Raw genomic sequence first — 12,314 nt, 5'->3', positions numbered from 1 at the left:
ACAGAGTTTTGTTTGTTTTTGCAACATGTTCAACATGCATCATATTTCAGTCTCTAACTGAACCAGTCTCCATGGTTTTGGTCGAGATGGGTGCAGCTTTATTGGTTCAGAGTTTCTTATGTCTACATCATGATTAGTTAACAGTGTACCCTAGTGTTCCCCTACAACTTTTTCTATACTCTTTCAGTATGTTTATTATATCTTCTTTCTATTCTTCTTCTCCTGATAAGTTTGGACCTGCGATTTTAGAACTCCCTTTGATGTCTTCAAGCAGTGCCTTGTTTTCACTCTCGTCTTCAAAATCAAAGACAGCATGCTTCCTATTGTTAGGTGTCTGACTGTCCAAATTAGAGAGGATCCCCTGAATGAGCTTCTTCTGCATTTCTGTCTCTTTTGGTCTCTCGTGTAATACAGCCAGTCTTTTCTGATTGTCCAATGAATGTTTATCAAATTTTGAGGGTCTTCTGCAGCCAAACTACCAGCAGTATTGTCAATGCTGAGGGAAATATTTGGTTCACTTTTAATCAATAAAAACTCTGCAACCTCTTAATCTTTACATTCTCGCTTTCCTTCACATAATTACTTTCAGTGACAAGTATAGCTGAGGGTCAATCTTCATAGAGTTGGTTGACTTTGTATGCACCATTCTGTGTTTTACAGCTATTGCCTCCTCATCCGAGTCTTTGTAATCACAGCCCTTATCTCCATTTAGTAATACAGACTTATATAATTTGTGCTTTCCAGATTTCAACTGTTCTTCTTTACTTTCTGAATTAAGAGAATGGCATGATATTGGCTCCAAGAACTATCTCGTTTTTGTTAACTGATGTGGTGGCCAAAACACATGGTTCTCCATCCACCTTCCTCTTTATTTTCAAAAGGAATTGATTACCGATTATTTCATCTCCTTTGCCATTTGCTTCCTTAACCTTCAAAAGGCATTGTGGACCTTTAAAAGGATGTGGGTTAATCAGCTGTTTGCTTGGTGTCACTTCACAGTCCTTGCTATCCCCATCCTGAATAAATAATATAAAGTTATTATGTATATTTTCCTTTAAAACAGGCATGCCCTGGAAATATTTACACCTGAAGTGAATGGCAATGAGTTTACTGCAAGAGGCTGTAAGAAATTACTTTTAGAAAAGCCCAAGTCACAAAATGTCGGACAAGGCTCCCATCTGCAACAACCATAGGTTCAAACCAGCACTGACTGACGCCACCTTCAAAAGGTGGAGACAGGACGGGGGGACACTGACAGTCAGGGACCTATACACGGACGACAGGATCGCAACACTGGACGAACTGACAGAGAAATTTCAGCTAGCTGGGGGGAACGAGCTACGGTACCTGCAGCTCAAAAACTTCCTACGAAAGGAGATAAGGACGTACCCACAACCGCCACGACAGACACTACTGGAAGACCTACTGGACGCAAGTATCCTAGAGAAAGGGAACTGTAGTGACATGTATGGCCGACTGGTAGATAGGGACGACACCGTACTGGACGCAACAAGAAGGAAATGGGAGGACGACCTGGGGATGGAGATAGGGTGGGGACTCTGGAGCGAAGCACTGCATAGGGTCAACTCCACCTCCACGTGCGCAAGGCTCAGCCTGACGCAACTAAAAGTGGTACATAGAGCCCACTTAACGAGAAACCGTATGAGTAGGTTCTTCCCGGAGGTGGAGGACAGATGTGAGCGGTGCCAAAGAGGCCCGGCCAACCACGCCCACATGTTCTGGTCTTGCCCCAGACTTGTGGAGTACTGGACAGCCTTCTTCGAGGCTATGTCCAAAGTGGTGGGGGTGAGGGTGGAGCCATGCCCGATAGTGGCGGTCTTCGGGGTTTCAGACCAGCCAGATCTATTCCTGGGGAGGAGGGCGGACGCTCTTGCCTTTGTCTCCCTGATCGCCCGCCGTAGAATCCTGTTTGGCTGGCGGTAAGCAGCACCGCCCAGAGCTGCAGACTGGCTGTCCGACCTCTCGGATTCTCTCCAAATGGAGAAAATCAAATTCGCCATCCGAGGGTCGGACGACGGCTTCCACAGAACGTGGGAGCCATTCATGCAATTGTTCCGGGACCTGTTTGTGGCCAACGTACAAGAGGAAGAATAGTCGGGGGAAGGTAGCCGGCGGGGAGGGGGGGGCTACGGGCTCGTTACGGGGGTTTGATGGCTAGCTAAGGCCCAAAACCAAACTAAATAAATGCCAATAAACATGTTGGGGAATGTAAAATATGTATGCCGGCAAAGAGGGGGAGGCCACAGTTATTACTACGAAGATGCTCACCTGTAAATATATATGTTAATTTTTGCGTGTTTTTTTTTTCTCTCTCTAACAATTTGTAATTTGTTCAATATAAAACATGAAAACTGAATAAAAAACATTTATAAAAAAAGAAAAGCCCAAGTCACTTTCTTCTTCTGATTTGATGTCTTCTTTCCTAGTTTTGGAAGAATTACTTGCCATTTGTTCAAGATCAGTTAGTGACAAGTCTATTTGGTAGCAGTTGTTTTCATTACTTCATAATTGGAACTGAAATTGGATTCAGAACTCTCATCTGACTCTTCATCACTGTCATTACTATTAAATTCAGACTCCTCTTTTTATGGTCACCTTTGGTCTTATAATTCTCAGAATCTGTTTCTATACTAGATCTTGGGCTGGATTCTCCGGTCGGCCACACCAAAATCGCGTGTGGCGATTAGCTGGAGAATCAAAGTTCCTGTTCAAATCGGGGGCAGTGCTGCTTTCCTGATGCTCTACCCCCTCCAAAGCGGCGTACTCACAGAGTACACCGCGCCACATATCGACGGCCTCAGGACATTGCCTGAGGCCCGCCCCCCCATGCTCCGCCCCCAACTGGCCGAGTTCCCAACAGCGTAAATCGTGTATGGTCTCTTCCCATCTGGAACTCGGCGTGGGGGCTGCGGATTCAGACCAGCATCGCCACAGTCAGGGGAGGGCCGATCCGCGGGCAGGGAGGACGTTATCAGGGGTTGGGGGCACTGTTGGGGAGTTGGTCCGGGGTGTGCGAGCTGGCCAAAGGGGGGCACTATTTTTCAGGCTGGGTCCCCGCGCAGCCGGTGCCATGTTGCACAGTGCGGCCGCTGCGCGGCCACGTGCCCAGCAATTTTCCAGGCCGTATCGGCAGCTAGAGCTGTGTGCTCTACACTGCCACCATGCTAGCCCCCAGCTACACGGAGGATCGGTGGCCGTTTTGTGCCAGATTTTCGCGCGTAAAACGCCATAGTTCCCACATCGGCGTGAGGACATAGCCTCACAATTGGAGAATCCAGCCCTTTATCTTTGACAAGGGTCTGTTAGGAATCCTTCTTGTCGAGAAAATTTCATCAATATTAGAAGAATCAGATTCACTATCTTTGTCATTTGATTTGTGATCAACATCTTTCAACATTTCTTTCTTTAAGTCATTTAATGCCCAATCAGTTCTCCTAATTCCCACATGCCCTACCATTGATATCTCATTTTCTTTCTGCAGTACTCCCCTCGGACTCTTTGTAGTCATAGGTGATGCTACAACATTCACTCCTGTCAAGTCATTCCCAAGAGTGCGTCTACTCAGTTCACTGTGAATTTCTTAACCACTCGGGCAACTACTGGACCTGATACTAAATCACACTCCAATTGAACTTTATACAATGGAATTGGGATATAATCTCCACTTATCCCATTCACCAATACCTTAGCTTTCATTGAGCTCTCTGGAGGGAAAACCAAATCCTTCTCCAGTAAGAGAGTTTGAGTAGCCCCTGTGTCCCTTAAGATAGTTTTGGGTTTGGTTATCTCAATTGAGGAAAATGGATGATCTTCCACTGGATAGCAAACACGCATATCTCTCCTCCAGCTCATTCATCACATCTGCTCCCACAGCAGTGTTTACCTCAAGTCTCCTAAATCCAGTTAAAGCTACAGTCTGCCCTGTTGTATTCTCCATTTTTGTTCCCATTTCAGAATATTCCTTATGAACTCCACAAGTGCCATGGCCTTCCCTTGCAACTTCCAACATGCTGAATGAATGTGCCCCACTTTGTTACAATGGTAACACGTAGACTTCCGAGTTTCACTCCCTCCTCAGTACCTTCTTTCCTGGTCTGAGGAGGAGATCTTGGAGCATTTCTAGCTATCCATTATTTCCCTTGGGTACATGCTTTCTTTTCACTCTCCCACTTCCTATCCTTTTCAACATTATGGGAATGACAAAACAAAAGTTTAAATTTATGGATTCGCTCAAAATCATCAACTATAATTGTTGCTTGTCTCGTAGTCTTCACCTTCAGGTCTTCAACATGGGTTCTTATTATGGAAGGTAGGGAATTCTTTAATTCCTCTAAGAGGAGGACATCTCTCAGAATCTCATAGATAGTTGCAACTTCCAAGGCTCATACCCACCTATCAAAATTGTTCTGCTTAACCCTTTCAATTTCAGCGTATGTCTGTCCTGGCTGTCTCCTCAAATTCCAAAACTTTTGCCTATTTACTTCGTGAACCAATTAATATGCATTCAGAATAGTCTTTTTTACCTCGTCATAATTGTTAGACACCCACTCTGACAGGGAAGCATAAACTTTCCTGTGCCAGTCCTGTCAATTTACTCTGCATGGGTAATGTCCACTTTTCTTTTGGCCACTCCATTTGTGTTGCTATTTTCTCAGCACTAAAAACAGTTCTACCTCCTTCTCTTCGAATGTTGGGAAAGCCTGTATAAATTTGGATTTGGGTTTGTTTTATTGTCACGTGTACCGAGGTACTGTGAAAAGTATTGTTCTGCATACAGTCCAGACAGATCATTCCATACATGAAAAAATTACATAGGACATACATAAATAGACAATGTAAATATATAGGCACAGGCAATGGGTGAGCATACGGAGTGCAGTACTACTCAGTAGAGAAGAGGTGTGAAGAGATAAGTTCAGTCCATAAGAGAGTCAATCAGGACTCTAATAACAGCGGAGAAGATGTTTTTAAAAAATGCTTTAGTGCGTGTTCTCAGACTTTTGTATCTCCTGCCCAATGAAAGAAGTTGGAAGAGTGAATAACCCGGGTGGAAGGGGCATTTGATTATGGTACCCACTTTTCCAAGGTTGTGGGAGATATAGACAGAGTTATTGGATGGGAGGCTATAGACTGAGCTGTGTTCACGACTCTCTGTAGTTTCTTATGGCCTTGGGCCAAGCAATTGACATACCAGGCTGTGGTGCAGCCAGATAGGATGCTTTCTATGGTGCATCTGTAAAAGTTGGTAAGAGTCAATGTGGACATGCCGAATTCCCTTAATTTCCTGAGGAAGTATGGGCGCTGTTGTGCATTCATGGCCGTATCATAGACGTGGGTGGACCAGGACAGATTGTTGGTGATGTACACACTTAAGAATTTGAAGCTGTCACCATCTCCACCTTGGCACCATTGATGCAGACAGGGGTATGTACAATACTTTGCTTCCTGAACATAATGACCAGCTCTTTAGTTTTGCTGACATTGAGAGAGAGATTGTTGTCATTACACCATTCAACTAGGTTCTTTATCTCCCTCCTGTATTCTGACTCATCATTTTTTAAGATCCAACCCACTACGGTCGAACTTGAAGTTGGAGCCACATTTTACGACACAGGCGTGTGTGTATAGGGAATATAATAGGGGATTAAGTATACAGCCTTGCAGGGCCCCGGTATTGAGGACTATCGTGGAGGAGGTATTGTTGTTTATCTTTACTGACTGTGGTCTGTGGGTCAGAAAGCCGAGGATCCAGTCGTTTGGGGCAGCACGGCAGCACAAGTGGATAGCACTGTGGCTTCACAGCACCAGGGTCCCAGGTTCGATTCCCTGCTGGGTCACTGTCTGTGCAGAGTCTGCATGTTCTCCTCGTGTCTGCGTGGATTTCCTCTGGGTGCTCCGTTTTCCTCCCACAGTCCAAAGACGTGCAGGTTAGGTGGATTGGCCATGCTAAATTGCCCTTAGTGTCCAAAAAGGTTAGGAGGGGTTATTGGGTTACGGCGATAGGGTGGAAGTGAGGGCTTAAGTGGGTCGGTGCACACTCAATAGGCCGAATGGCCTCCTGCTCCTCAATGGGCCGAATGGCATACTGCAGGGATCAGCTCTGGGTCCTCCGCTATTTGTAATTTTCATTAATGACTTGGATGAGGGAGTTGAAGGGTGGGTCAGTAAATTTGCAGATGATACAAAGCTTGGTGGAGTTGTGGATAGTGAGGAGGGCTATTGTCGGCTGCAAAGAGACATAGATAGGATGCAGAGCTGGGCTGAGAATTGGCAGATAGAGTTTAACCATGGAAAGTGTGAGGTTGTCCATTTTGGAAGAACAAATATGAATGCGGAATACAGGGTTAACAGTAGGGTTCTTGGCAATGAGGAGGAGCAGAGAGATCTTGGGGTCTATGTTCATAGATCTTTGAAAGTTGCCACTCAGGTGGATAGAGCTGTGAAGAAGGCCTATGGTGTGCTAGTGTTCATTAGCAGAAGGAATGAATTTAAGAGCCGTGAGGTGATGATTCAGCTGTCCAAAACTTTGGTAAGGCCACATTTGGAGTACTGTGTGCAGTTTTGGTCGCCTCATTTTAGGAAGGATGTGGAAGTGGACTTCCGGTTGCGGCTATGCAGACCTAAGCCTCACGTTCGGCAGCTCCCGCTTTAAAAGGACTTGTGGGCTCTTTTAAGGGCCCCAAACGGTGCTGATTCGACGATTCCCGGTGGATAAAGGGGTCTGGAGCAAAACCCCCCGAGATTTATGATGCGGACTCTAAGTGGGGCGAGGAGAAAAACGGCAGCAGCTCCCCTGGAAAAGCGGGGGAAGGTGGACAAAATGGCAGCCGGTGGAGCCCCTGAGGAGTGGAGGCAGTGGACTGAGGAGCAGAGGCGGCCCTTCTGCGCTATTTCACGGAGCTGAAAGGGGAGTTGTTGGAATCCCTTAAGGTGACGACGAGTAAGCTTCTGGAGACCCAGACAACCCAGGGTGCAGCGATACTTGAGTTGCAGCAGCAGGCCTCTGAGCGTGAGGAGGAGATTTCGGCCCTCGTGGGGAAGGTGGAGATACACGAGGCGCTTCATAAAAAGTGGCAAGATCGGTTCGAGGAGATGGAGCTTCGGTCACGGAGGAAGAACCTGCGGATCCTGGGACTCGAGGAGGGGCTGGAGGGGTCGGACCTGCCGGCCTACGTGGCCGTGATGTTGAAATCGCTGGTGGGGGCAGGATCCTTCCATCTGCCCCTGGAGCTGGAGGGGGACCACAGAGTACTGGCCAGGCGGCCTAAGGCGAATGAGCCCCCGCGGGCGGTGCTGGTGCGGTTCCATCGGTTCAGTGACCGGGAGTGTGTTCTCCGATGGGCCAAGAAGGTGAGGAGTAGTAAGTGGGAGAATTCAATAGTGCGTATCTACCAGGACTGGAGTGCGGAGGTGGCCAAGCGGAGAGCTGGGTTTAACCGGACAAAGGCGGTGCTCCATGGAAAGCAGGTGAAGTTCGGCATGTTGCCGCCTGCACGCCTGTGGGTCACCTACAAGGACCGGCATCACTACTTTGAGTCCCCGGAGGAAGCGTGGGCCTTTGTGCAGGCTGAAAAGTTGGACTCGAACTAAAGATTGGGGGCTGTGGGAGTTTTCATATATCATTGATTATGCTGTAGCGGGTTATTCTGTTTGTTTCTGTTTTTTCTCTCGCTTTCGGACGATGTGGGTTATGGTTTTGTGTTATAAGGGGGGTACTGGGGTTTGTGGTTGATCTGTGTCTTTGTTTGTACGGGGTTGGTGGTTGGGTTGGGACTGCGGTTTGGGAGCTGCGTTGGTGGGGTGGGGCAGTGTGGAAGCGCGGGCTTTTCTCTGGTTTCCCGCGCTGCGGGTCGAGGGGGTGGAGCTGGTGGCGAGGGACGTGGTTATTAGACCGGGTTTCCCGCGCTGAAGCGGTGCCCAGGAGCTGATGCAGGGGAGGAGGGGGGACCTCATATCGGGAGGGGTCGGAGTTAGAGCGGGAGCTGCCGGGGTCAGCAGATGTCAGCTGGCTCACAGGAGTACAGTGAAGGGAGAGTCGCGGCTAGGAGGGGTCCTAGCCTGGGGGGGGGGGGATACCGGGTTGCTGCTGGATTGGCCAGGGAGGAGTTGGTGTGGGTCGGGGGGGGGTCAGGGTGAGGTTCTATCGCCGTGGGAAATGGGCCGAATGGGTGATGGCCAGGGGTGAGCAGTCGATGGGCTATGGCTAGTCAACGGGGGAGGGGGGCGGGGTGCCCCCTGATCCGGCTGATTACGTGGAATGTGAGGGGGTTGAATGGGCCGGTTAAGAGGCCCAGGTGTTTTCGCATCTGAAGGGGCTGAAGGCGGACGTGGCCATGCTCCAGGAGACCCACCTGAAGGTGGCGGACCAGGTCCGTCTGAGGAAGGGGTGGGTGGGGCAGGTTTTCCACTCAGGGCTCGACTCGAAGAACCGGGGGTGGCGATCCTGGTGGGGAAGACGGTGGCGTTTGAGGCGTCTGAGGTTGTGACTGATAGTGGCGGCAGATATGTGATCGTGAGCGGTAAGCTGCAGGGGGAGAGGGTGGTGTTGGTTAATGTATACGCCCCAAATTGGGATGATGCATGTTTCATGAGGCGTATGTTGGGCCGCATTCCTGGCCTGGAGATGGGGGGCTTGATCATGGGGGGGGACTTCAATACGGTGCTGGATCCCCTACTGGATCGTTCTAGTTCAAGGACAGGCAGGAGGCCGGCGGCGGCCAAGGTGTTGAGGGGATTTATGGACCAGATGGGAGGAGTGGATCCCTGGAGGTTCAGGAGGCCGAGGGCTCAGGGGTACACTTTTTACTCCCATGTGCACAGGGTTTATTCCCGCATTGATTTCTTTGTTTTGAGCAGGGGACTGGTTCCGAGGGTGGAGGAGGGCGAGTATTCGGCTATTGCGATTTCGGACCATGCTCCGCATTGGGTGGATCTGGAGATGGGGGAGGTGCGGGACCAGCGCTCGCTTTGGCGTCTGGACGTGGGGTTGTTGGCTGATGAGGAGGTGTGTAGGAGGGTTCGGGGATGTATCGAGAGGTACCTCGAGGTCAATGATACTGGGGAGGTCCAGGTGGGGATGGTGTGGGAGGCTCTGAAGGCAGTGATTAGGGGGGAGCTGATCTCCATCTGAGCCCATAGGGAGAGGAAGGAGAGGGAGAGACTGGTGGAGGAGCTGTTGAGTGTGGATAGGAGGTATGCGGAGGCCCCGGAGGAGGGATTGCTGGGGGAGCAGCGTAGCTTGCAGGCCAAGTTTGATTAATTGACCACCAGAAAGGCGGAGACACAGTAGAGGAAGGCGCAGGGAGCGGTCTATGAGTATGGAGAGAAGGCGAGCAGGATGTTGGCACACCAGCTTCGTAAGCGGGACGCGGCTAGGGAGATTGGTGGAGTGAAGGATAGAGATGGGAATGTGGTGCGGCAGGGGGCAGAGGTCAATGAGGTCTTTAGGGACTTCTATAGGGAACTGTACCGGTCGGAGCCCCCGGCGGTGGGAGGGGGAATGGAGAGTTTTTTGGACAGGCTCCGATTTCCAAGGGTGCAGGAGGAGCAGGTGGAGGGACTGGGGGGCGCCGATCGAGTTGGAGGAGCTGGTCAGTGGGATTGGCCACATGCAGTCGGGGAAGGCGCCGGGACCGGATGGGTTCCCGGTTGAATTTTCTAAGAAATATGCGGACCTGCTGGGCCCCCTGTTGGTTAGGACCTTCAACGAGGCATGGGAGGGGCGTGTTCTGCCCCCGATGATGTCTCGGGCGCTAATCTCCCTGATCCTGAAGCGTGATAAGGACCCCTTGCAGTGCGGATCATTCAGGCCGATTTCACTGCTGAATGTAGATGCCAAGTTGCTGGCGAAGATCTTGGCCACTAGAATAGAGGACTGGGTGCCGGGGGTGGTACATGAAGATCAGACGGGTTTTGTGAAGGGGAGGCAGCTGAACACTAACGTGCGAAGGCTGCTAAATGTGATAATGATACCGGCAGCAGAAGGAGAGGCGGATTTTGTGGTGGCATTGGATGCGGAGGCCTTTGACAGGGTTGAGTGGGGGTACTTGTGGGAGGTGTTGGAGAGGTTCAGGTTTGGGATGGGGTTTATTAAATGGGTGAGGTTGCTGTACGAGGCCTCGATGGCGAGTGTAGCGACAAATGGGAGGAGGCCCGAGTACTTCACGCTCCACCGTGGGACGAGGCAGGGGTGCCCCCTGTCCCCCTTGCTTTTTGCGCTGGCAATAGAGCCTCTTGCCACGGCTCTCAGGGAGTCGAGGAGGTGGAGGAGTTTGGTGCGAGGTGGGGAGGAGCACCGAGTGTCGCTGTATACAGACGATTTGCTGTTGTATGTAGCAGACCCAGTGGGGGGAATGCCGGAGGTGATGGAGATTCTTGCTGAGTTCGGGAGTTTCTCGGGATATAAATTGAACCTGGGCAAGAGTGAGCTGTTTGTCGTACACCCGGGAGATCAGGAGGAGGGGATTGATAGGCTCCCGCTAAAGAGGGCAGTGAGGAGTTTTAGGTACCTGGGGGTTCAGGTGGCTAGGAGCTGGGGGACTCTGCGCAAGCTCAATTTTACTAGGTTGGTGGAGCAGATGGAGGAGGAATTTAAAAGGTGGGACATGCTGCCGTTGTCGTTGGCGGGTAGAGTACAGTCCGTTAAAATGACGGTGCTCCCGAGGTTTTTGTTTTTGTTTCAGTGCCTCCCCATTTTCGTTCCGAGGGCCATTTTTAGGAGGGTGAACAGCAGCATTCTGGGATTTGTTTGGGCGCACGGGACTCCGAGGGTAAGGAGGGTCTTTTTGGAGCGGGGCAGGGATAGAGGGGGGCTGGCGCTGCCCAACCTCTCTGGGTCCAATTGGGTGGCTAACGTCTCGATGGTACGTAGGTGGGTAATGGATGGGGAGGGGGCAGCATGGAAACGGATGGAGATGGCGTCCTGTGGAGGCACGAGCCTGAAGGCACTGGTAATGGCTCCGTTGCCGCTCCCTCCAACGAGGTACACTACGAGCCCGGTGGTGGTGGCTACCCTCAAAATTTGGGGGCAGTGGAGGCGACACAGGGGGGAAGTGGGGGGCTCGGTGGAGGCCCCGCTGCAGGGGATCCACCGGTTTGTCCCAGGGAACATGGATGGCGGGTTCCAGGGGTGGCACAGGGCAGGCATTAGGAAGTTGGGAGACCTGTTTATTGACGGGAGGTTCGCGAGCCTTGGTGAACTGGAGAAGTTTGAGCTCCCCCCGGAGAATATGTTCAGGTACCTTCAGGTCAAGGCGTTTGCTAGGCGACAGGTGGAGGGGTTCCCTTTGCTGCCCCCGCGGGGGGTAAGAGATAGGGTGCTTTCGGGAGTGTGGGTCGGGGATGGGAAGGTGTCTGACATCTACCAGGTAATGCAGGAGTTGGGGCAGGCGTCGGTAGAGGAGCTGAAGGCTAAGTGGGAGGTGGAGCTGGGGGAGCAGATTGAGGAGGTGACATGGGCGGATGCCTTGGAGAGGGTGAACTCCTCCTCTTCATGTGCGAGGCTTAGTCTCATCCAGTTCAAGGTGCTGCTCCGGGCCCACATGCCCGGATATAGGATGAGTAGGTTCTTTGGGAATAAATACAGGTGCGTCAGGTGTTCGGGGAGTCTATCAAACCATGCCCATATGTTCTGGGCATGCCCGGCACTGGAGGAGTTCTGGAAGGAGGTGGCGAGGACGGTGTCGAGGGTGGTGTGATCCAGGGTCAAGCCAGGTTGGGGACTCGCGGTATTTGGGGTTGGGGTGGAGCCGGGAGTGCAGGAGGCGAAAGAGGCCGATGTCTTGGCCTTTGCGTCCCTAGTAGCCCGGCGGAGGATCTTGCTGCAGTGGAAAGATGCGAGACCTCCAAGTGTGGAGACCTGGATTAAGGACATGGCGGGATTCATTAAGTAGGAAGGGTTAAGTTCGCCCTGTGGGGGTCGGTACAAGGGTTCTTTAGGAGGTGGCAGCCTTTCCTCGACTTTCTGGCTCAACGATAAGGTACTAGGTCAGCAGCAGCAGCAACCCGGGGGGAAGGGGGGGGGGGGTGGTTTAAGGGATACTGTTTAAGTTAATTTGCTTATTGTTAATTTATTTTGTTGTTTTTTGGGGGTGGGGGGGTTTGTTATGTGCGTTGTTACGGGTGCCGGGGGGTGTTTATTATTCTTATTGTTTTGTTCTTATTGTTTTGTTGATATATATTTTTCAAAAAATTCCAATAAAAATTATTTTAGAAAAAAGGAAGGATGTGGATGCTTTGGAAAAGGCACAAAGGAGATTTACCAGAATGTTGCCTGGAATGGAGAGTAGGTCTTA

The sequence above is a fragment of the Scyliorhinus canicula genome, chromosome 3, assembly GCF_902713615.1.
Source record: "Scyliorhinus canicula chromosome 3, sScyCan1.1, whole genome shotgun sequence".
Classification (NCBI taxonomy): Eukaryota; Metazoa; Chordata; class Chondrichthyes; order Carcharhiniformes; family Scyliorhinidae; genus Scyliorhinus; species Scyliorhinus canicula.
Note: the sequence above shows the minus strand (reverse complement) of the source record.